Here is a 22,533-nt window from a genome sequence, read left to right on the forward strand (position 1 = left end):
ACAGTGTTAATTCTACGCAGATAATACCTTTGGAAACAAAGAGCAGGTAGTTAGTTATATCTTGTTTTTGTATCTAGAAAAAAATATATACTTACATAAAAAAACAAATCAGTGGTTAGTATATTCATACATCAATACCGAGTAATGTGAAACAACAATTAAAATAAAAAATATATTTTCGTAGTAATGGCCATGGTAGAAAAATTCACACACCTCTCGATTAAGATATACAATACCTAACAGATTATTCATGTAGGAGCAATATCGATCCCAGGGCGTATTTTTCAATACAAATTTACATATTTTTTTGACATGACCTCCCCAACTCTCGTTCAGATAAACATTTTAATATACCTACAATTTTAACACTCATATTATGTGTACGTTGTTGTGTTAAAATTTCAGGGAAATTATTTAAATATTCCGTACATAAGTAATTACTAATTACAAATATATTTAAAAGCATAATACTTAGTCATATTATTTGATGAGCAGAGAATATTTATTTAACATATTTTCGACAACGTCATCAGCTTTATAAAGGAAATGGATATACATCCATAAATCTTAATGCATATTTTGTAATCATCGGATAAATATGAGTGTAGTACCAAAATATCAACTTTATTACGCAGTTTTAAAAGCAGACGTAAATGTACATATTATGTTATACATTTCAGATATACCTAGCTCAACAATATTTTCAAACATCATCAGTTTTTTAAAGCATGGGAAAGAATTCTGATTAGTGTTTTACCATCTTTCTAGCAACCTTCAGAGCAATTATTGTAAAACACTGTCTTGTAAGTAACAATGAGTAATAGCAAACTTTTTGTGATACCTGCATCGTCCTCAAGTTAGCAGTGGATGGCAGATGATAAAAAAGAGCTTGCATATGCAGCGCTAACGTAAGAACGTTTAATGGTGATTTTTATATAAAGAACGAAAATTTATTATACCTATATAAACAAGATTCTCAACACCTGAAATAAATGTGATATTTATATGATTATCGTAAATTTACTTAATATAGTTAAGTTTAAAAAAAATATGTTCCCACTATAAATTACACTAAAGTTCTTTTTATATTAGTTATGATCCAGTTAAAAATTATATTAACAGATGAAACACTTTTGAAAATCTTTGTTCTTAATTTGCTGCATTTGCACATTTCAAAGATCTACCTAGAGCCACAAAACTCGGTGCACAAATTAAAAATAAACCAACTTTAAAAAATTTAAAAAAATATAATTTCAAATAAGACTGCTTGAGGAAATAAAATAAAATTAAATTATAATTGTCGTTTCCGGTAAACGGTTTTGTATTATTGTTGGGATAGAATTATCATAACTCTATATCGATTTTAAGAAAACAGAATAGCACCATTCACTCTCAATTTTTTTTCGTGGATCGTATTCCCTTTCACAGTGCTTTACACCTTCCTACATTTTGTCACTTACAGTTTACAAAAACTGTTTAGTAGATGATATACAAATGGGCGTTACAAAAAAGCCATTTCAATAAACGGTGTACGGAGAATTTACCATGACACATGTTTTTACAGAAAATTATGACTCATTTTTAATTGCTTTTTTCAAACATTTGATTTATAAACTGTCAATAAGGTTAAAAATCTAATAATAACAAATCGACAAATTGTGTACTTTAGCTGTCGGATTTATCGATTTGCAAACAACGATTAAACCATTGCATCACAGAAAATTTTATTACACTGTTTAGTTTAGTGTTGCTATATTTATACGCAATTTGTACCAGTCGAGAAGAATAATATTAATTTTAAACATTTATGTTTCGAATATACTATTTTCAAACAAATATTTACACTCAGATGATGAAGGAAACGTATTAAGCGTTCAAATTTCAACCGAAATCAATTTTACAGAAGACGAGAAAATGTTGATATTTTTCATCGTAATAAGCTGAATTAAGAAAAGTTATGTACGTGTTTGCGGAGGTATTAAAACTGCAATTACCTCACTTTATGACATTCCGAGTTTGCATAGTATGCAGCTTTCAGGTTTACGATATTAATTTTCATGAATATTTACACTGACAGCTCTTGCAGGATTTTCAGTTAGGAATTTATTTTCCATGAATAAATTAACTTTTAGTTATGATTTCCGTAAACGTGGTTGCGATGATCTCAACTTAATAAAGGAAATTTAATTTAAAAAGTTTTAAAGGCGAGCTATAATTTCCAAAGAATAAATGTCATGATGAAAAATAGCCAGTTCTTTCTCGTTAATTTAGATATCGCCGTCCGAGAAATCCAACGGATTTATGCGGGAGACTAAATCGCCGGACACAAAAATAAATTCGTTTTTCTTTCTTTTTTCGATAAAACAACAATAAATCTTCATACCGTATTAAATTGCCCCGTCGTAAATGTCGTGCACTAAATTCTCCCTTCATAATTCGAAATGTTAGGAGAATGTCAAAGACAAACATCCTTAAATATATCAAACTCCAAATTCATTAAGCACAAACACCTCCAAGCACAAAAATTCCCTGTGCGCAATCGGCACGAATCTCGGGTTTAACACCGACTTAATTAACATTCTGGAGGTGAAACAAGCACACAAACCGCTTTGTCTTTAAATATTTGCCGAGCGTACACAAACACATAAGGTGTAAACAGCAGAAACATATTGCACCGTTTACTTTAAACTTTCCCAAACATATTTGCGAACGTAGGAAAAATAAATAAAAAGGGTAGCAAAAAGTGCGGCCGGCGATTCTTCTGAGAAACCATACAGTAGCCGAAACCCTTTGCGGCCAAGAGAACCCTTTATTTTATGCGGGCCAATTCGCTACAATTTATTTTTACAACACTCGGTCCCTACTTCTTGTATACGCTCTTTTATGTTCTGGCGATTTAACCCAAACATGCACAACTTTCGCTTTCTTCAGAAACTTTTTTGTCAAGGAGGAGAGTTCCGCGTTCTTGCAGACTTCGAGCTTTTGTGAACGGTCAGGAATTGGGTTATAAATATGTAAATTTTATGGTATGGAGAGGAAAAGGAATTCAACCTGATTGTGATTATGTACCTGACAGGGAGACAAGTAACATAAGTGCATCTTATCAGATATACCTACTTCATAAAATGGTATCTGATAGCGGAAAATTTGTGCCTCGTTAGTGATTAGGTTTACTAAGTATTAAAAGCATTATTTTAAATTTCGAATAAGAGGACTCTTTTTGTGTTTCCACAACAAAACTGTAATTTTATTTACAATCGTTTAATAAATTTAACAGCTTGTTTTAGAATGTTTTTAAAAAAGGGAAGCATTATAATATGGTTATTTAACAAACATCTAACTTGCCCTTGTCTGTCGAAAATTACACAGACGTTCAAAATTTGGAAGAGACACGGTTTTCTGTCGAATCAGCCTTCTCAAAAACAAAACTCAGTACACAACAAAATGTAAGATTTAGCAAACATTATTTTGGCTACAAAATTGATTTAGGTATATAAGATACCTATATGTCTTTTTTAAATTGATCACTGCCCCATTTTTAAAATCTCTTTTAAAGTCATCTTTTGCATAACGGTTTGTTGTATTAAGTAGTAATTATTTCTTTTATGTTGTTTAACAACTTGAGGAACTTTTAGGGCATGAATATATGGTTCCTGGCTTCTAAGAATCCTTAACATAGATATCTTCGACGTGTGGTACGAAAACTAGTTTCTCTAACCTTTACTTAAAAAGTTCGCGTAGTTGTATGAAGGTAGGACTACAATTTTTGCATACATTCCTGGTTGAAAACTAATTAAGCGTTGGTTTGACAGTTTTATTAACGTATTTTTAATGTAGATTTAGTGTTGATGCAGTGTACCTATATTATTAATTATATTCTGGTAATGCTAAAAAATACCCGTTCGTTATTAACTTACTATAAAAATAAAATTTAAAAATGTACCTAAAGTACAGTAACCAAAACTTTGCCTTTCGATACCCTTTTTTCCGTTTTGAATTACCGACGTCAATTTGGCGTCAGAATTATTACACAGATAACATTTTGATTAGAAAAATGTGTGTATCTATGTCTTAAGATTATTGTGGAAATGATAAACCATTAACCAACATTGATGTGCAAAGTAAACTGCCTTTTAAGTTATAGACAGTTTCTCTTAGAATTTAACCAAGCGAATTTATCCACAAAAATTAAATGTGAATTTGAATATTCCATGAAATATCCAAAAACTGTCAATCCAAATTAAAAGTTTTTTTTTAATTTAAAACCTATTTTCAAATTGCTGTTTTTGAGCTTGTGTTTCCTTATTTATAAAAATTCAGAGTGAGTATCTTTGTATTTCATCACTACTTTTTAAATAGTGAAATCCAGATACAAACTAAAGCAAATTTTTCTTCCATTTTCCAAAAAAGAAAAATTAAAAACAGCTTGTTTCTTAAATATAGTAAGAAAATATTTTTAAAAACATCCTTCAAGAAGAAAATTCACAATATTCCAAATTTTAAGACAGTGTCTGTTTTGACAACGAAGACATTTAATATTTTCACATCGAAAGTTTTGTTTAACACTTACTTTAAAACTTGTTCTAGTTAGAATAATACACCTAATAAACAGTAAATATATCCAGATGAAAAGAAAAATTCTTTGAGAAACTGTTTTGCAGTTCCAATCTAAAGTTTAATTTACACTGTAGTATTTTTATCCATTATGTGCGGTATTCCCCTTCAGTCCAGAACAAAAGACACTCGTACCTATGTATAAGTACATTTATTTCTAAACAAATAACATAAACAAAATAAACAAAATATCCTCATTAAATTATTTCAAAATAGTTTTGCAAAATAATCATTAGTCAAAAATTTTTGCTATTTATTTGATATTCTATCTGTAGAAATCAACCTCAATTATATATAATTTAAATAATACTTAGAAACATGTTTTGTGCATACAAATTACTATTGATTAGAAATTTTAAAATGTAACGTAAATTAACTTGAAAAAATCGATCGAATATTATTTCGTCCCTCTCCTTTGAAGTACACTACAATCCAGCTTTTCCGAAAAATTATATGATTTGATTTTGCGATCTTTGTTTTTGATAACCCTTATAAGTTAAAATAAAGATATGTAATGTTAAAGTAAACGTAAAGAAGCGTGCGACAGTTTGTTTCCAGTGAGTTTTACTATTACAAAATTTTGTGATGACGTCATCAACATTTTTGCAAGGACATGTATATCATTTTGGATGTAGTGTAATACCAATAATAACAGCAATAGATTCTCAAATTTTTGGGGAAAATATACTGAGTCGTTCTTAATTTAATCAGTAAAAGAAGTTGTCTTATCCAATACATTTTTTGAATCATCCTGTACAAGTATTTTTAAAAACTATGAGTGCATTCATAAACCACAAGTATATAAGTAGTTATAATGTTAGGCATATTTTAGAGAGGATTTATTCAGCAAAATTTTGAGACGTCATCATTTTTTTGGGAAAGGAAGCGAACACATTTTGATTAACGATAACTTCAAAACATTTGCAAGATCTTAGAGCAATCGGTTTTGCAGTTCAAAGTTAAGTTGCAAAATGTTGTTATAGGTATACTTAATTTTTATTTACTTTTCTCCAACATTCTGAATGTCCAGGATGAAAACTCAACACGGATTTATATACCACGGGTGCAGGAGTATTTTACTTTTTAAAATAAAAAAAATACTGTTATAAAATTTGGAGATGACAGTGACGGTGGGGATGATTAGCTAAATAAGCGTTTTACCATTTACATGACATTCCTAATGTAAGTACAAAATTTGACAACAATCTGTCAAGTAATGCCGAAAGTTATCTGTCTAATAAAAATCCACACTAACGACAGACAGACAGAGAGATCGGCAACAATAGAAGACCACTTTTTTCGTATTTTAGGGATCATGAAACTTCGAGAAAACATGAAAGTGACCAATGGACCCTATTACAATACTTCTTTCGCTTATGCTCTGGAAGTATAAAGTAAAATAACGCAAAAAATAAAAATTACAAAAGATAAATTTTAGTTAAGGTGTCGCTACCTTCAATCGATTCGGTAATTCGGACAATAATGTGCCTAATAAATTTTTAATAGATTGCAACCCAATAATTTTAGAAAATCTAAGTTCTTGGTTAAAACTGTCTATACCAATTTAACTTAATCTATGTTTTTCTCATTTTTACTTTCTAAGCGTAAGCTACGGAAATATTGTAAAAGGATATAACTAGTTTTATGTTTTTTTGATGTTTTATAATTCTTAGGGTATGAGACAATGTCTCCCATTTCGGTCTGTCTGCCGTACGCCGTCTGTGTCGATTGTTATTAGACAGATAATCTTTGAAACTACTAAACCGATTGTTGTCAAAATTTGTCTGCTCATCCCCACCAAGAATGGGATCTCTAAAATTTACAATAATTAATTTTATTTAAATTTTATATAATACCATACAACTTGTGGTTTATTAATCCGTGTTGAGTTTTTACTCTTGACATTCAGATTTTTAAAAAGAAATATCAAAATTGTACTTCTAACAATATTAGTTAGTTAGTTAATTTGCAAACTGCAAAACCGAATGCTTTAAAAACTTGTACACGTTTTAAGCTTATCGTAAATGGCAAATCGTTAATGAAAAGGTATCCGTTTATTCCCCCAATTAAACTAATGACATCATCTCAAAACTTTGAATAGTAGGTAAAGTTTGTCCAGAATTATAAGAATTTTATGGACTCCCAACGTTAATTCGTTTTACAACCCTGTCGTCAATTCTATTGTACAGGTAAAGAGCCTGTCAGGAGAAAGCCGATGTTTTCTGTACCTGAGTTCGCCACGCTCTTCAGCTGTACAATAAAATTGACAACAGGGCTGTAAAACGAATTAACTTTGGGAGTCCATAAAATTCTTATAATTCTAGACAAACTTTACCTAATGTATGTGCTCTATACTTGTGGTTTATCAATGCATTAATATTTTTTAGTATTACTTATACAGGTGGCTCAAAAAATTAATTCATGAAGCACTTTATTTTATTGGTCAAATCAAGAACGCCTAACCAAATTCTCCCGAAAATTTAGGTATACACTACAGTTACTATTAATCTTATACCACACCGATTCAAATCAATGTACTACGTATCCTTGCTAAAACGTTGATGACGTTATCATAAAATTTTGTAATGGAAAAGAACTCCCTTAAAACACACTCGCCGCATGCTTCTTTAGCTGTACTTTACACACTTTACACGGGCCAGGAAACTGCTATCTAAATAACTTTAGATCAATTATTTTGAACAATAATTACCGACTGAGTTTCAGTTGACAGCATTCTTTTTTCTCTTTATACCTCTAAACTAAATTCTCACCAAAATCGACTGTTTTGCCATATTGTCAACTTGTTCTTTGTTTTGTATAGTCATACTTCTCCTAGTTTCACTGTCTTAAAATATAAATAGGTACAGCACTAATTTATACCAAACTAAAACGTAATTGAAATACAAAATACAATACAAACGGATCAATTTTGCTTAACAATTTATCATGAGAACTTTAAAAGGTTTGCAGGATTTCAAAGCATTTGTTTTGCAGTTTCAAAGTTAAATTGCAAAATATGGTTATACAATTTTAAATTTTGTTTTTTCCAAAAATCTGGATGTCTAGGGTCAAGACGGATTCATACTCCTACACCTGTAAGAGTATGGTATTTTTGTAAAATTTAAATAACATTTTCTACTTACATCTAACTGTTTCAGATGACGTTATCGCATGGTTGGTGGGGATGATTAGACAGAATTTTGCTAACGTTTTATTATCAACACAATATTCTTGATACACATATAAAATTTAAAAACATTGGGTAGTTTCAAGGATTAGGTATCTGTCTAATAAAAGTGGATACAAAGGGAACAGAAGAAAACGGAAAACTTATGTTTTCGTACTCTTGGGGTCATAAAACGTCGAGATAACATGAACATTCGTCCGATGGATGCTACCTACTTATTACAATACTTCCTTAGCTTAGGTTTTTGTGTTATGTTTGCGTAGCTTCCCACGGAAATAATTTTCGATCCAATTCTTATTCTGAACAAAGCTGATTTTTATATATTTTCGAATTTAGAAGACTCACTTGACTGCTGCAGTGTGAGATCATAATAAGTAGTCTATTTCAGCGGAAAAATTTTAATTTGAAATAAACACCGATTCAACAATAATAAAGAAACAGAAAAAAATAATAGCAACGCACTTCCAAACACAGTATTGAGAAAAATTAAACAAAATGGAAAAATGAATACTTATAATAAGTAGATAAGTAGGCATATACGAGTACGTAATATGAACCTTGAATGTGAGCCGACGTTGTATTTACTAGCCCATTCAGCCAAATGTTTGACAACGAGGAAAGAGATTTTTAATCTAATGTTTCTTTAAACTTATGTCAAAAAATCTATTATAACCAAAAAAAAAAATTCTTTGGGTAGTACCTACATTCGAAAAAATGTTCATAACTTTTTGGATTTTTTTTTTTTTGTAATTTAATTCATACTTAGTATAACAAAGTATTAATTACATTTCATCTATAGCAAAAGTACCTACTACGATTTTAGTGGATATGAGTTGTTTCTACTAATCTCAAATTTTTCATTGCATGCAAATATAAATATGTAAGTAGATTGTGAAACGATCAATATAAACCGCTGTACCTTATTAATAGGTAGGTGTATGTAAGTTTTAAACTTTAATGAAAAGATACATACTTATTTTGAAATTTTAATTATATTAAAAATAAAATAAATATCACACACTGACATGATGAAATTAATTAAAATTATGTTTACATCAGATTTTGGCGAAATTCGTCGGTCGTGGATCCACCCCACCTAGAAATGTATTTTTTATTTTATTAACAAAACAGAATACGAAAGGAGGTACATGTAGCGAGTTTGATAAACTTGAAGACTTTTTACCTGGCATAATGTGACCTTTGTGGAGCCAAACCGCGGACGCGATGAGCAACATGAGACAAGAAAAACAGTTCGCCGAAAGAGGTAAAGCGGCTTACTCTGCTAATTAGCACATCTATACGAAATTCCGAGCCAGCTGCGCTCAGAGTTAGCTCAAAGCTTAGGGTTATTATATGATTTTATGGCGGCTCAGCTGTTGTTTGAATACATCCGAGACAGTCGAACTAAAGATGTTATTCTTCAATATCACAGTGTCGCGATAAGCCTAAAAGAAAAGACGTGTTATTATTTTTAGTGTGAGTGTTTCGTAATGGAGTGACGACAAGACAAGGGTATCACTTGTTTGGATATTTGTCTTTGACAGTTTACTAAATAAAGTAAAACGTAAATAATTTATACAAGTACAAAATGAAGTTTGTGACTAAGATCCTAACATGTGTTCAAATAAACTGTGAAACAAGAAATATGTTGTGCCCGCGTTGCCAAAAGAAGATTATTTATCGGTTTCTACATGTGAATCGATAAAAAATTCCTCGGATACATTATGGTATGTTGGGTTTTTTTTGACAGAGATTTATCTGTTTTTCAAGTTTTTTCACGACGGGACGGATTGGTGTATCAGCGATGGGCGTGTTGAACTTTGTTTATAATTTCCTCCAATTGACGCACGGCTTATAACTGTTTGCGCCTAGTTCTTTATTATTGTACAATGAGCGGGTGGCAAACATGCGATTGTAGAATCAGTAGGTGGCGATCTTTCCAAAGTACAAGTGACTTTGCAAGTGATCAAAGACTCCAAAACCGGAAGCTAGGTATTTCACTAGGTAGTGAAATGCAAACATATTTTTTTTACAAATAAAACTTAGGTACATGTGTGATACAAACACAAGCACTTTTATAAAATAATTATATTTAAACACTGGTTGGCATTATATAATAAATTCTAAAGCTTTTGTTAAAGCAAAAATTATAATTTATCTTTCGTTTCTTTCATTTTTGAGATCATTTTTTTTTTGTGAGACAATTTTTTATTATTACGGAAATATTCAATAGACTGATCAGTCTGTTCGGGCCTGATGAAAACAGACGCCCCAAATTAAGGTCGTCTTTTTCAAAATTTCACAAAAATTAAAATAAAATCGGGCCCGAAGAAGATCACTGCGGCGCACATATATTTCTTTAGTCGGTCTCTGTGCACGTGGGCGTTTAACATTTCAAATTAACGTCGAACTAACTTCTTTTGTCTCGTTCAACCATTGGAATATAGTAGATACTTTTGTACATTATTTATGAGCAATCAATCAGAAAACGAAATAAAACTGAAGCCAAAAAACTGTCCTGTGAATTTCTTTATCCTGTTTTTAATATCATAAATCAGAATTAAAACTAACCTCTTTTGTCTTTTCCGGCCTCCAAAACTCGAATACGCTGGTGATTTTTTGTGTAGGCGAAATTTTTCCCGCCGTCTCCACTGGACGAATTGATTCGTAAATCATAAAAGCAAAACCGGAAGCTAGGTATTTCACTAGATAGTGAAATGCAAACATATTTTTTTTACAAATAAAACTTAGGTACATGTGTGATACAAACACAAGCACTTTTATAAAATAATTATATTTAAACACTGGTTGGCATTATATAATAAATTCTAAAGCTTTTGTTAAAGCAAAAATTATAATTTATCTTTCGTTTCTTTCATTTTTGAGATCATTTTTTTTGTGAGACAATTTTTTATTATTACGGAAATATTCAATAGACTGATCAAACACCTGAAACTACAGAAAATTTAAAATTTGTGGTTTTATAATATCATCACCAAAGGTAAAGAGCTGTATTTAAGATCAACAAGTAAAATGTTAATTAAAACATATTTAGGTATATGTTTGAAATTCTGTTAGGTGCAATATAACGCTTACCTACCTACTAATTGTAACGAAATTGTGTTACCAGAATTTCAGGAATTCTTAAAATGATCTACAAATTAAACCGATTAGTAGGTACATATTTTAGAAATATCTGTTCTAAAAAATAAGCGCTTATTTTTATAATTGTAAGTTTTATGGAAAATTTAGTTATTACCTACTTTTTCGACATGATCATCAACTTTATGGAAAGGAAGAATAAGTAAGTTTGGTCTAACATTCTGTAACCTTTCAATTAGGGTAACTGAATTACCAAAATGTCAAAGAAGTTCGTGATATTCTAAAAAATATACAATGTAAGTATCTGGATAAACTTTCTTTAGAACAATATTATATTCTTAAGATTGTTGCCGCGATGAAGTGGATAGAATTAAATGATGCTTCCTAGTAAGCATGTAAAGAGCGATTGGTTTTCTATTTTACAATAATTCACAAATTCACAAATATCTCTTAGTTTGATTTACAATATTTTGTAACCTGTGAATCCCCATTTCCATTTTACATTAGGTATTTGAAGACATCTTTTTAAAAAACTGGAAGAAAAACCACAAAGTTTGTTAACCAGTTTATAAAGTCAAAAACAGAAGTAGATTATGTTCGAACAAGGACGATCGGTTGCTTACCTAGATCCTCCAAAAATTATTAATTAAAAATTAAATTAATTCACAAAGTAGGAACTAGGAAAATATTTAAACAAAGAGAAAAACAATTAACTATATCTATTATATTATTTTCAAAAATATGGTTTCTCGGTATCATAATAAATGACGTTATTTTTTAATTTCTGATTTAGTCTAAATACGATTAAATCATTTTACTATAAAAAATATTTCTTAATGATTGAAATAAGTAAAAAAATAAATAAATACCTACTCGTAAATGTGTCATGCCGATCATTTTTTATTTTGACCTGTACGACTATAGAATAGTATATTATTATACTAGTTTAATAAGACGTCTTATTGTGGCACGCATGGGTTTGGGGCACGACGAGCGCAGCGAGGAGTGCTCCAAAGGAATAAGTGCCACAATGCGTCTTATTAAACGAGTATAATATACTATTTTTTCTACTTTGCATCTTATCGGAAACAAAAAATTAATAAAAATTCAAGGTTATAATTTAGGGCCTTTTAATTCGAAAGGTTAGTTGTAGCGTTGTGGCTAACTTCACAATGTCAAAGTTTGACATCTAACCACCGAACACTAACAATCTAACCTAAGTTTGCCTCAAAAAATGGAAAAAGGGGGCCCCACTTCTTGCACGCCACCTGAAATACAGTTTAACAATTGATTCCATTATTAAACTGTTTTCGGTTTAATAATGAGGCCATTGTTAACGCAAAGTAGAAAAACATATTTATTTTGTAATAATAAGATTTATAGATATTATATTCCTCTATAATATGTTATAACGAAACTATATATTTAACAATTTTTTCTATGTTACTTTTAACCATATCATATTGTTATTCGTGAGAAGTAGAGAGCAATACCTGCAATACTATAAAAGTTATATAAGTTAACTTTTTATTTAGGTAGTTTATTATTTTTTTTCTTGTATTGAATAATCGGCTCTTTTTTATCTTGTCATTATATTTCCATCTTTTATTTTTTTAAATATGTTTTATCGAACCTGGTTTATCATACCTTACTCATAGTTATAAATAAAAATTCGATTACAAATTTAATAACTTCCATTTTATTACCGATTTATCAATCTTACATTTTCCTTGACAATGGGCCTCGCTATCAAAATAATAACTTTTGCTCTAGATAAAACTCCAAATCCCCACAACAAATAAATGAAGCTCAAATTATATTTTTCAATAAAGTTGAAAATAAAACAACCGTATTAAGCAAAATAATGGCTCTTGTAATTTACGTTTGAATGAGATACTATTAGCGAAATTGACCATAATTTTTAATAATGAGAGCACATTGTTCTTTTCTCTTCTGCAATAACAACAAGAATCGTTTTATAAATCTTATTATATTTACAATAAAAACTCGTAAATGTACACTAAACTTAATTAATTAGTTTATTAAGCTATAAAGTTACGGTAACATGTTTAATGTGTTTGCGAGTAGGTATAATTGATAATTTTATGATTAAGCTTTCTAGTAACACCAACAAGGTGTTTGAAGGCGCTTCTTTAACCATTTGAGACGCCCAAACTTTGAAAACAATGGAAGATTTATCGACGGAACCACCCAAAGCATAACCGTCCATTTTCTAAGCCATCTGACTCACACGATTTAATATGTAAAGTGTTGCACATAAATTCGTTAAATTCCACCTCATTTTAAGTATGCAAATTTATAGGCTGTAAACTCTTCGGCATTTTTGATGTTGACCATTATTTGGATATTCCCCGAGAATTTACTATTTCTTACATAATTTGTTTAAGTTAATGGCACATGTGTTTCTAGCCCGGCAACTGAGATACATTTTCGCAATTTGCTTGTTTAAATTAGCATGATTTATAGCTGATCAGTCTGTTCGGGCCTGATGAAAACAGACGCCCCAAATTAAGGTCGTCTTTTTCAAAATTTCACAAAAATTAAAATAAAATCGGGCCCGAAGAAGATCACTGCGGCGCACATATATTTCTTTAGTCGGTCTCTGTGCACGTGGGCGTTTAACATTTCAAATTAACGTCGAACTAACTTCTTTTGTCTCGTTCAACCATTGGAATATAGTAGATACTTTTGTACATTATTTATGAGCAATCAATCAGAAAACGAAATAAAACTGAAGCCAAAAAACTGTCCTGTGAATTTCTTTATCCAGTTTTTAATATCATAAATCAGAATTAAAACTAACCTCTTTTGTCTTTTCCGGCCTCCAAAACTCGAATACGCTGGTGATTTTTTGTGTAGGCGAAATTTTTCCCGCCGTCTCCACTGGACGAATTGCGTCGTAAATCATAAAAGCAAACGTTCGGTGTTTATCATGAGCGCCGATTTCGTGTATGTACCTCTGGGTGTTTTGCGCATCGAAGCAAAATTTCAGCTCCATGTCGATGTGCGGGTTTCAGCATCGCGGCAGGCTGATTATCGGTTGCCCCGGCAATACAAGTCGGTCGATACCGTGTCTGGTGCTCATTGGTCCGTCGGAAGAGGCCCTGTCATGGTTGATGTATGGCCGGGATACGTAATTTCTTCGAAAACCTGAAACACCAGAACGGCTTTTAAAGTTTCGACGAGGATGTTAACATTCGGCGGGGGTTTTTCGTTAAGATGCAACATGTGTGGAAGCACCATCTTGTAAATTTTGTGGAGCATTAGGATAAACAAGTTCCAGTTGAACGTATTTGAGTCTCTTGTTGTTTGCTTAGTAATTGAACTTATACTTGCAAATTAAGGAACGTTCGGTAATAAATCAGTTCAGAGGAAGCGGTTAGTTTTTTTTTTAATTTATCATCAGTTTACAATTACTTTGACGTCTAAATTAAATATCTGTCGATAATAACACGCCGGGATGCACAGTTAATTTCAAATGAGTAAACTTTTTACATCAGTTATTAAGAAATATGACTGTACTACACATTTCTAAAAAAATATTAAAATGTAATCTGAAACATTAATCCTTAAATATAGAGTACCATTTATCAAAATTTACCTAAGTGGAAAGAACTTTGACGTTCTGCGTTTTAGGGTAATGCACAAGTTCTCTTATCCATGCTATACCTAGCATATACCTACCCGTGAAATTAGCAAAAGTATGGATCTACGATGTATTTGTTTTTATTAGTCCATTTTGACCGAAATACTTAATTGAATTCATATACCTAACTTTTATTATAATTAATTAAGTAAATTAACATAAGTAGTAGTGAGGAAAAAAACTCATTTACAAGACGCGGTTGTAAGTTCTGAAAGAAATATTTCGACATATTTTGGACATACATATTTCTACATACCTATAAGTATTTTACATGATTTTATAATACCGTAATAATTTTTTAATACTGAACACAATCAATAAGTACTTATTCTTAAATTCTTAACAAGCAAGTAGAAAAACATAAAAGGTGTTATTATTTACTAATTATTATCATTTGATACACTCGATAAATATATCGTTGCATAAAATGTCTGTTAAATGCCGTCTAGAATTAGAAAACGGGTGAAACCAAAATTTGGGCTTTATAAACAATGAATGAGAAATCTCGAAACACAACTGTAAAAATGGCAACATTCTACCTACCATCTGTAGTTTTCATTTCTTTGCATCAATTTAACATGACAGCAGAAATTCAAGTGAGAAAATTATTGATTTGTAGTTTTTTTATTTTTAAATAGGTATAGGTATAGATAATATATGAATCCTTAGAAAACTTTGAGTCAAATGACGTTGCCTTTTCGTTAAGTTTTGTATGCGCTTCTAATCGATTTGTTTTCAAACGGCAAACAATAAATAGGTACGTTATATCTGGTAATTATTCTGAAACAAGTTTAAACTTATGAATTAATTTTAAGATGACTTTTTTTTTAATTTGATTTAAATTTTGAAACCTACATCACATTTATATCGATCTTAGTAGGTTTTTAATTTTTTAGATTTTTAATTTTAATTTCACAATTCTAGATTTTTCCAGATCGCAGCTCGAAAAAGAAAAAACTACAAAATGTTATTTTTATTTTGAGAGCATACCAGTCATTTTACAGTGACGAAACGCAAGTGCGAAAGCAAATGCTGCCCAAATCCTCGAGTAAGTGGTGCTACCCCGGGTTTAATAAAAGAAAACATGATTTTTGTGTCGTTTTTTTAAAGTAGGTATATGTATACCTAGTATATACACCTAACCTATTAAAAACACTGTAATAAATATGAATATCACCCATGTTGATTCGAAATTCATTACAAAAATTATATCTAAATTTTTCGCATGGTCGTATTTTTTAAACAATAGTTAATTTGTTTTAGTTTTGTATTTAAGATTATACTGATCATATAAATCTTTTTCCCATCTCAAATTATTGGTTGTGTGAAAATTAACGCTTCTCTTTATTTTCGCTTGTAATACATACGATTCCTACTGTAGGTACACGAAAATGCAGTTTCGTTTTCACTTTCTTATCTTCTGGAAATTACCAGAAGATAAGAATTACTAAAAACTGTTGAAGAGATAAACTTGGAAATTATTTTTCCGACTAACTACTCTGAGAGTTTAATTTTCTTCTCCGAAAAATTAATGACGTGATCTCAAAATAGAATGCTACATATATATTAAGTGAACCTCACTTAAATAGTTGTAAAATGTTCGTGTACCCACCTATATTTTGACGTACCATCCTTACTTTCAATTTAACATTTTTTTACATATTTAATTTACACAATTACTTTACTTTACATAAACTGCACTGCAGAATATTAACTAAAATTTATTTATGACTCCAGTTTAATTTGTTGACCAAAATTTTCTTTTGTAGTCTCTCACTTATAGAGAAGCTATTAAATAATATCAGTTTACGTTTTAATAACGGCCGTTCCCTTTCTTTCATTGTGCTAGAACATAATTTACATTTCAATGTTGTTCCATGTCTTTTTTAGTTTTTACGAGACCACTATTTTACACTTGAAAATCAATAAAAAAATCCAAAGAAATATAAAATGATACTCAGTTTTATTTATAAAATATTTATTTTAGAAGTGAAAAACTAAACTGAAAACATTTAAGCAAATGAATAATATACAGTGCATCTTTTTTAAAAGTGACCATATGGATTATCATGTTAAATTTTAGTCCCCATGTTAGCTTTTGTTAGGGTGAAAACACGGAGATGATTTTTACGGTGAAAATAGCCGCAGGGTTCTACTTTAATTTCCATTACCACTTTTTGTGGTAAATCGTTCATTTGCGTTTTAAAAAATAAAAATTATTTTGATTACAAATTTTTGGTACATCATAGAAGATTTTGACTTTTTTGACAGCATAATTTTAATTTAATCATTAAAATACTTTCTTTGGAGTTTTTAGAAAAGAAACAGACTGTTGGAATCAGACATAACAAGGCTGCCTATAATATTACCGATAAAAATATCCAAATAATTTTATTTTTTTAAGGATTATCCTTTCACTTAAAGCATAATCTTTAATAAAATCGACCAAGGATGTCGCAAATTACATCCAGTAAAAATTTCAGCTCTAAATATTTACTCAAACATAGGTTAACATGGGGTATAACATTTAACATAGGAATTCCTATAGCCACTTTTCTGTAGGTATATCATGATTAGAATTACATTGTACACCTACAATGTAATAAAATTTTAAAGTATCTTCTATAATATTAACTTATGCAAATTTATTTTCTTATTGTTATAAATAGACACATTAATAAAAGTGATTGAAATAAATTTTTCTCTTGATGCAGCTACTAAAACTTAAAAAAAACAAATAAGCACTCTCGGTATATATCCTTAAAACTACGTAATTGGTAACATATAAATACAATAACTTATAGCAATATACGTACAGGATCGCTAGAATGTATCGAAACGGTTAAATAGTTTGTACTTTAATTATTCGTCAAAAATTTTTTTTTTGCTTCATTTGTTTTCGAGATGCAAGGCCAACTTATTTTTTTTTAAATGACACTACCATATAACTAATGTATTTTTGAATATTTTCTGAATTTATTGATATGCTTAGCACAGTCATATTTTCTTTCAGACTGAAATTGCAAAAGAAATTATTAAACAATAATGAAATAAATTAATAATAATTATTAATTTCAATTAATATAAAACAATACATAAATTAACCAATAACAACCGAAACCAAAATTAAACTTCTGTTTCCTACAAAAGATGCCCAAAATGATATCTATTGATATAAACGTGATTCTTCAAATAGCCCCACAAAAAAAAGTCAAGCGGTGATAAATCTGGTGACCTGGCAGGCCACTCAATAGTACCCCTTCGGCCTATCCATCTGCCAGGAACGTTTCATTTAAATACTGTCGCACTTGAAGTTCAAAATGGGGTGGAGCACGGTTTTGTTGAAACCAAATAGTTTCTGCTGGTAACTCCGGAGATTTGTAATTGGGAAACAATTCTCTAAGTCTAGGTACTATACGTTCTGTACGAATTTAGATTCAATTTTTCTAGATGCTGTGTGGATTTGCTCCATCCAGTATGGATTTCTGTTAGACCAGTCCACCATTTAAACAAAGCGTAGATTCGTCAGAAAACAAATTCCTGTTGATAAAATTTCCATCTTGTTGTATTTTGTTCATAATAATTTTGGTAAATTCTACACTACGGTCAAAATCATCTCTTAAATATACCTACCAAATGGATTTTGTATGGGTGAAATTTTTCCATTTTCATTATTGTTTCAATTGATTTTCTACAAACATTGAGATTCAGCGCTAATTAATGCACTGACGTTTTGGGATTTTCTGTTTCGTCTAAGAGGACATTAAAACCATTTTCATCATTTGTAGCAGTTGTTGACCTACCAGGTTTTGGACATTCTTTAACACTTCCAATTTCCTTAAATCTTCGTAACGTTTTTGAAATCGTCGACTTAGAAATGGGTTCTCGTTCAGGATGAATTTCGTTGAAAAATGTTGCTACTTGAGCAAAACTTCGTCTTTTGTCACCGTAACCAGTAATCATTAATAATTCTATGCACTCAGCTTCACTTAGATGCACCATTGTTGCAAGAAACACTTTACATCTCAAATTAAAATTATTTTCAAAGGTAACTACGTCATTTTTCTTTTTTTATTTATTCTTATACAAAATAATTTACTTTTCCATTTCAATCAGAAAGAAAGTATGATTGTACTATATCAATGAATTCAGAAAGAAAGCTCTATTCAAAAATACATTAATTAGTGCCATTAAAAAATAATGTTGGCCTTGCATCTCGAAAACAAATGGAGCAAAAAAAAAAATTTTGAGGAATAATTAGCGCACAGCTTCTTGTACCCATATACCTAATTTCTGTACCTGTATATTGAATTCGAATTTGAAAAAATATCTATACATCCCACGTAAACAATTAGTTGAATTTGAAACGCGTTTGAATTTGTTATTTTTCAGTTTGATGATATTACAAAGGCTAAGAAAAACGACTTTATTACACATTTAAATGGATGTTTTATTGAGAGTTTTAAAATATTTTTGAAAAGTCATGTTGTTCCTCATACAGCACTTTCGACGTGTACAACAATAGTGCTAACTTCTAACCATCTCCGTGGCAACCATAGTCCAAATGCTATAGTTACTCTGACAGCTAATATTTTGACCATATCAAATAAAACATTTAAATCGTTTCCCATTACTAAAAAGTGGCAAATCTGCAATTTTTTAAATTTGACAGGTCATTGGATAGGTATAAGAAACATTTATGAAAGACTTGTATAAGAAACATTTATGAAAGACTTGTATAAATATAACATATAGTTGAATTTCATGGGCAAGCATGCAGGGTGTAAAGTCATATATATTCAAGATTCTCTGATCGATTAGACTTCACTAAATATTTGTGCTACCTGTCCGGGGTATCCCAATTTAACTTTTATGCGTTCACTCTATCTTTCATTCAATATCACGTTACCTTTTGTATATTTAAAAAGAAAAACAAACTTGGTTGGACGGAACAAAAAGAAAAACTACCGTGTAAACATTAGTCTAAAACGTGTCGGATATTATTTACATTGGCATGAGCTAGTTTAAACAGAGCCGGGAAAATCAACAAAAAAAGTGAAAACTAAATAAACACAGTATCGAAGAGAGTTCGGTGGATCTTTTGACATTCAAATTACTGGTAAAATTTTGCTTCATTAGTCAACGAGGCAATTTACTGATGGAAAAATTTCATTATGTCAGACACCTGCTATAAATATATTCCCTGAAATCCTACTTTACTAAACAGTCGATTAACGAGTCGTGTATTAATGTTGTAAAGTTAAAAGCTTTTTTATGCTTATGATGTGAAGCCTGGAACTCTTAAATCGAGCCTATCGACTTCTATTCCATTAATATTTCGTACGCAACCTATGATCATATATGTGCCATGAATAAATTAAAGCGTAATGTCACTGGCACACATTTCGCTATTTTTTTGTCTGGACACGCAATAAAATTAATTGTTTTAATTAAAATTCTTGGTTCATGTTTGCTCTTAATTATCCACTTTGTGGCATATATGATTTAAACTAGACCGTTATATGTCTGTCTACACTCATAAATCTAATTATGCTGGAGCGAGAATTGTACGGACAAAAGCTTGTGACAAATTGTGTTTAATTTAAAAATTTACGAAATAAATCTATTTTTGCATAACAAAAGCTTTCTAATTCCTGTATTTTAGTTCGAATATTTAGGAAGCAAACAGCAACCTTACACCTGCACTGGAGGTTCAATATCTTTTGTGTTTAGATGGTTACATAATTTCGACGTGTTAGATATTTTTTATAAAAATTGTCAATTTTTATATAAATTTTAAATACGCACTAAATATAAAATTTGTAAAATGTTAACTAATATTTTAATACAACAGTAAGCGTTTTGTTTCGAAGTTAATTGATTGAGTCTACATCACCTTGAATTATACAAGATGTAAACAATCATCTAACAAAGCTCACATATTAGAAAGAACAATATTTTCATTTTATCTTACAAACGTTAAAGTAAATTCTATAATATTAGTGTTTACTTTTGCACTAAAAACGTATATATATGAAGTGCGTTAATGATGTCTTGAGAAAAATAACAATTTAGCAAAAATTAAGAATACCTAGGATATAGGTACACGTTTTTGCACTTTGGGATGTGCAAACATTACTTTTTGAATAATCGCTTTTCGTCTCCTAACAATAAGTTATGTAAAAGTTATGCAGTTCTTAGGTATATATTTTAGTCGAAATTTTTAACTGTGTAGAAAAACGGGCTGTATCATATACTTAAGTAGCTACACGTAAATTTGAGAATTTCAATTATCCAGCAAAAACATGGACCTAACAACACCCACGTGTTTTAAATTATCGGAAACCGTAAACCCTTTTTATCAAAATCTACATTTGAAAACTATGTTTAAAATATTTAAACATTTCGAACAATGAACCTGTGGCCGCGTGAATATTAAAACCGTAAGATGGAGCAATAAAATACACGGTGTTCTACAGGAAAAAAACTAAAAGATGACTTTTTGAAAATTTTTATTAACACAGTGTATACTAAGACTCAATTTCATTGATACTTGAAAAAAGCACATAGGTACGTTTGCTTTACAACACTAATAGCAACAATAATCCTACCGGGATTTGTTTTTGTCTAAACCATTGCTAAAAATTTTCTAAAAAATTGGAATAACTTGGCAACGTCGTAGCAAAGTTTGGAAAATAAAATTAGTTTAAAAATAGGTCATTTAAAACGAAAAAATATGTTAGAAAAGAGGAAAACTAATTTGTATGTTGGACTTGAAAACAGACCACAAGAGCTTTTGTCCTACACTGTCGGGCCAAAATTAGTATATTATTAGCCAAGGTTGCAAAGCCAAGCATTCTAGACCGAGCGCAAATTAGAACCCGAGACGCGCAGCGTCGAGGGCTCTGAAGCGCGAGGTCTAGAAGTGGCTTTACAACCGTGGTTAATATACTATTTTTTTCACTATCAGTCATGAAGCATGCAAATGTCGACTCATTTAGAGGTAGCAAATTCAACTTTTGCGACCACGGGTGCAAAAAGAAGATTGAGGTTATGTACGTAATATTTGATATGATTATTTCTTAAAAAATGAATAAATGTGTGCTACTAATATTACTTGAGTATACGCATGGTAGTTGGTAGACGGTAGAAGATAAAATGATTAATTCAGCAACAAGTGTAGACGGTTTTCTTTGTGCTGAAGATTTAGATTAAGTTTGATTCGAAATCAAAACAAAATCATGTTGCGTCAAAAAAATGAGGTTTATTTTTTCAATTTATTATGGTTTCTACTAGTAAAAAAACGATTTTAATTAACCTAATATTTTAATTAACCTAAGATATAGTATATTATTAGCCAAGGTTGCAAAGCCAAGCATTCTAGACCGAGCGCAAATTAGAACCCGAGACGCGCAGCGTCGAGGGCTCTGAAGCGCGAGGTCTAGAAGTGGCTTTGTAACCGTGGTTAATATACTATTTTTTTCACTAGTAGAAACCATAAGACAATAAACTGAAAAAATAAACGTTCAATTTTTTGACGCAACATGATTTTGTTTTGATTTCTAATCAAACTTGATCTAAATCTTCAACACAAAGAAAACCGTTTATACTTGTCGCTGAGTTAATCATTTTATCTTCTACCGTCTACCAACTACCATGCGTATACTCAAGTAATGTTTGCAGCACACATTTGTTCATTTTTTAAGAAATAATCATATCAAACATTGCGTACATAACCTCAATTTTTCTTTTTGAACCGGTGGTCGCAAAAGTTGAATTTGCTACCTCTAAATGAATCGACGTTTGCATGCGTCGTGGCTGCTAGTGAAAAAAATATAATTTTATTGCTATTTTCCTCAGAAAACGGTGTAAATAGTGTAATACATACATACATACATACATTTATTAATGCACAAATACATGAAAATAAAAAGAATTGTACATAAGACCGTGTCAGAAAACT

The 22,533-nt window shown here is 30.5% G+C and overlaps 1 protein-coding gene across 2 annotated transcripts in view; it reads left to right on the forward strand.

The window, feature by feature from the left end:
- The first annotated feature begins 9,177 nt into the window (after positions 1 to 9,177).
- LOC135129211 (homeobox protein abdominal-B-like) overlaps positions 9,178 to 22,533 on the forward strand; it is a 201,993-nt gene continuing 188,637 nt past the window's right edge. For both annotated transcript variants that reach the window (XM_064056344.1, XM_064056346.1), the window contains exon 1: positions 9,178 to 9,528. The gene's annotated coding sequence lies outside the window, so the exon portion shown is untranslated. The remainder of the gene's footprint in view (positions 9,529 to 22,533) is intronic.

Source organism: Zophobas morio, unplaced genomic scaffold (genome assembly GCF_036711695.1).
Source record: "Zophobas morio isolate AGI-343-1 ecotype UQ-CSIRO unplaced genomic scaffold, CSIRO_AGI_Zmor_V1 ptg000014l, whole genome shotgun sequence".
In the NCBI taxonomy this organism is placed as follows: Eukaryota; Metazoa; Arthropoda; class Insecta; order Coleoptera; family Tenebrionidae; genus Zophobas; species Zophobas morio.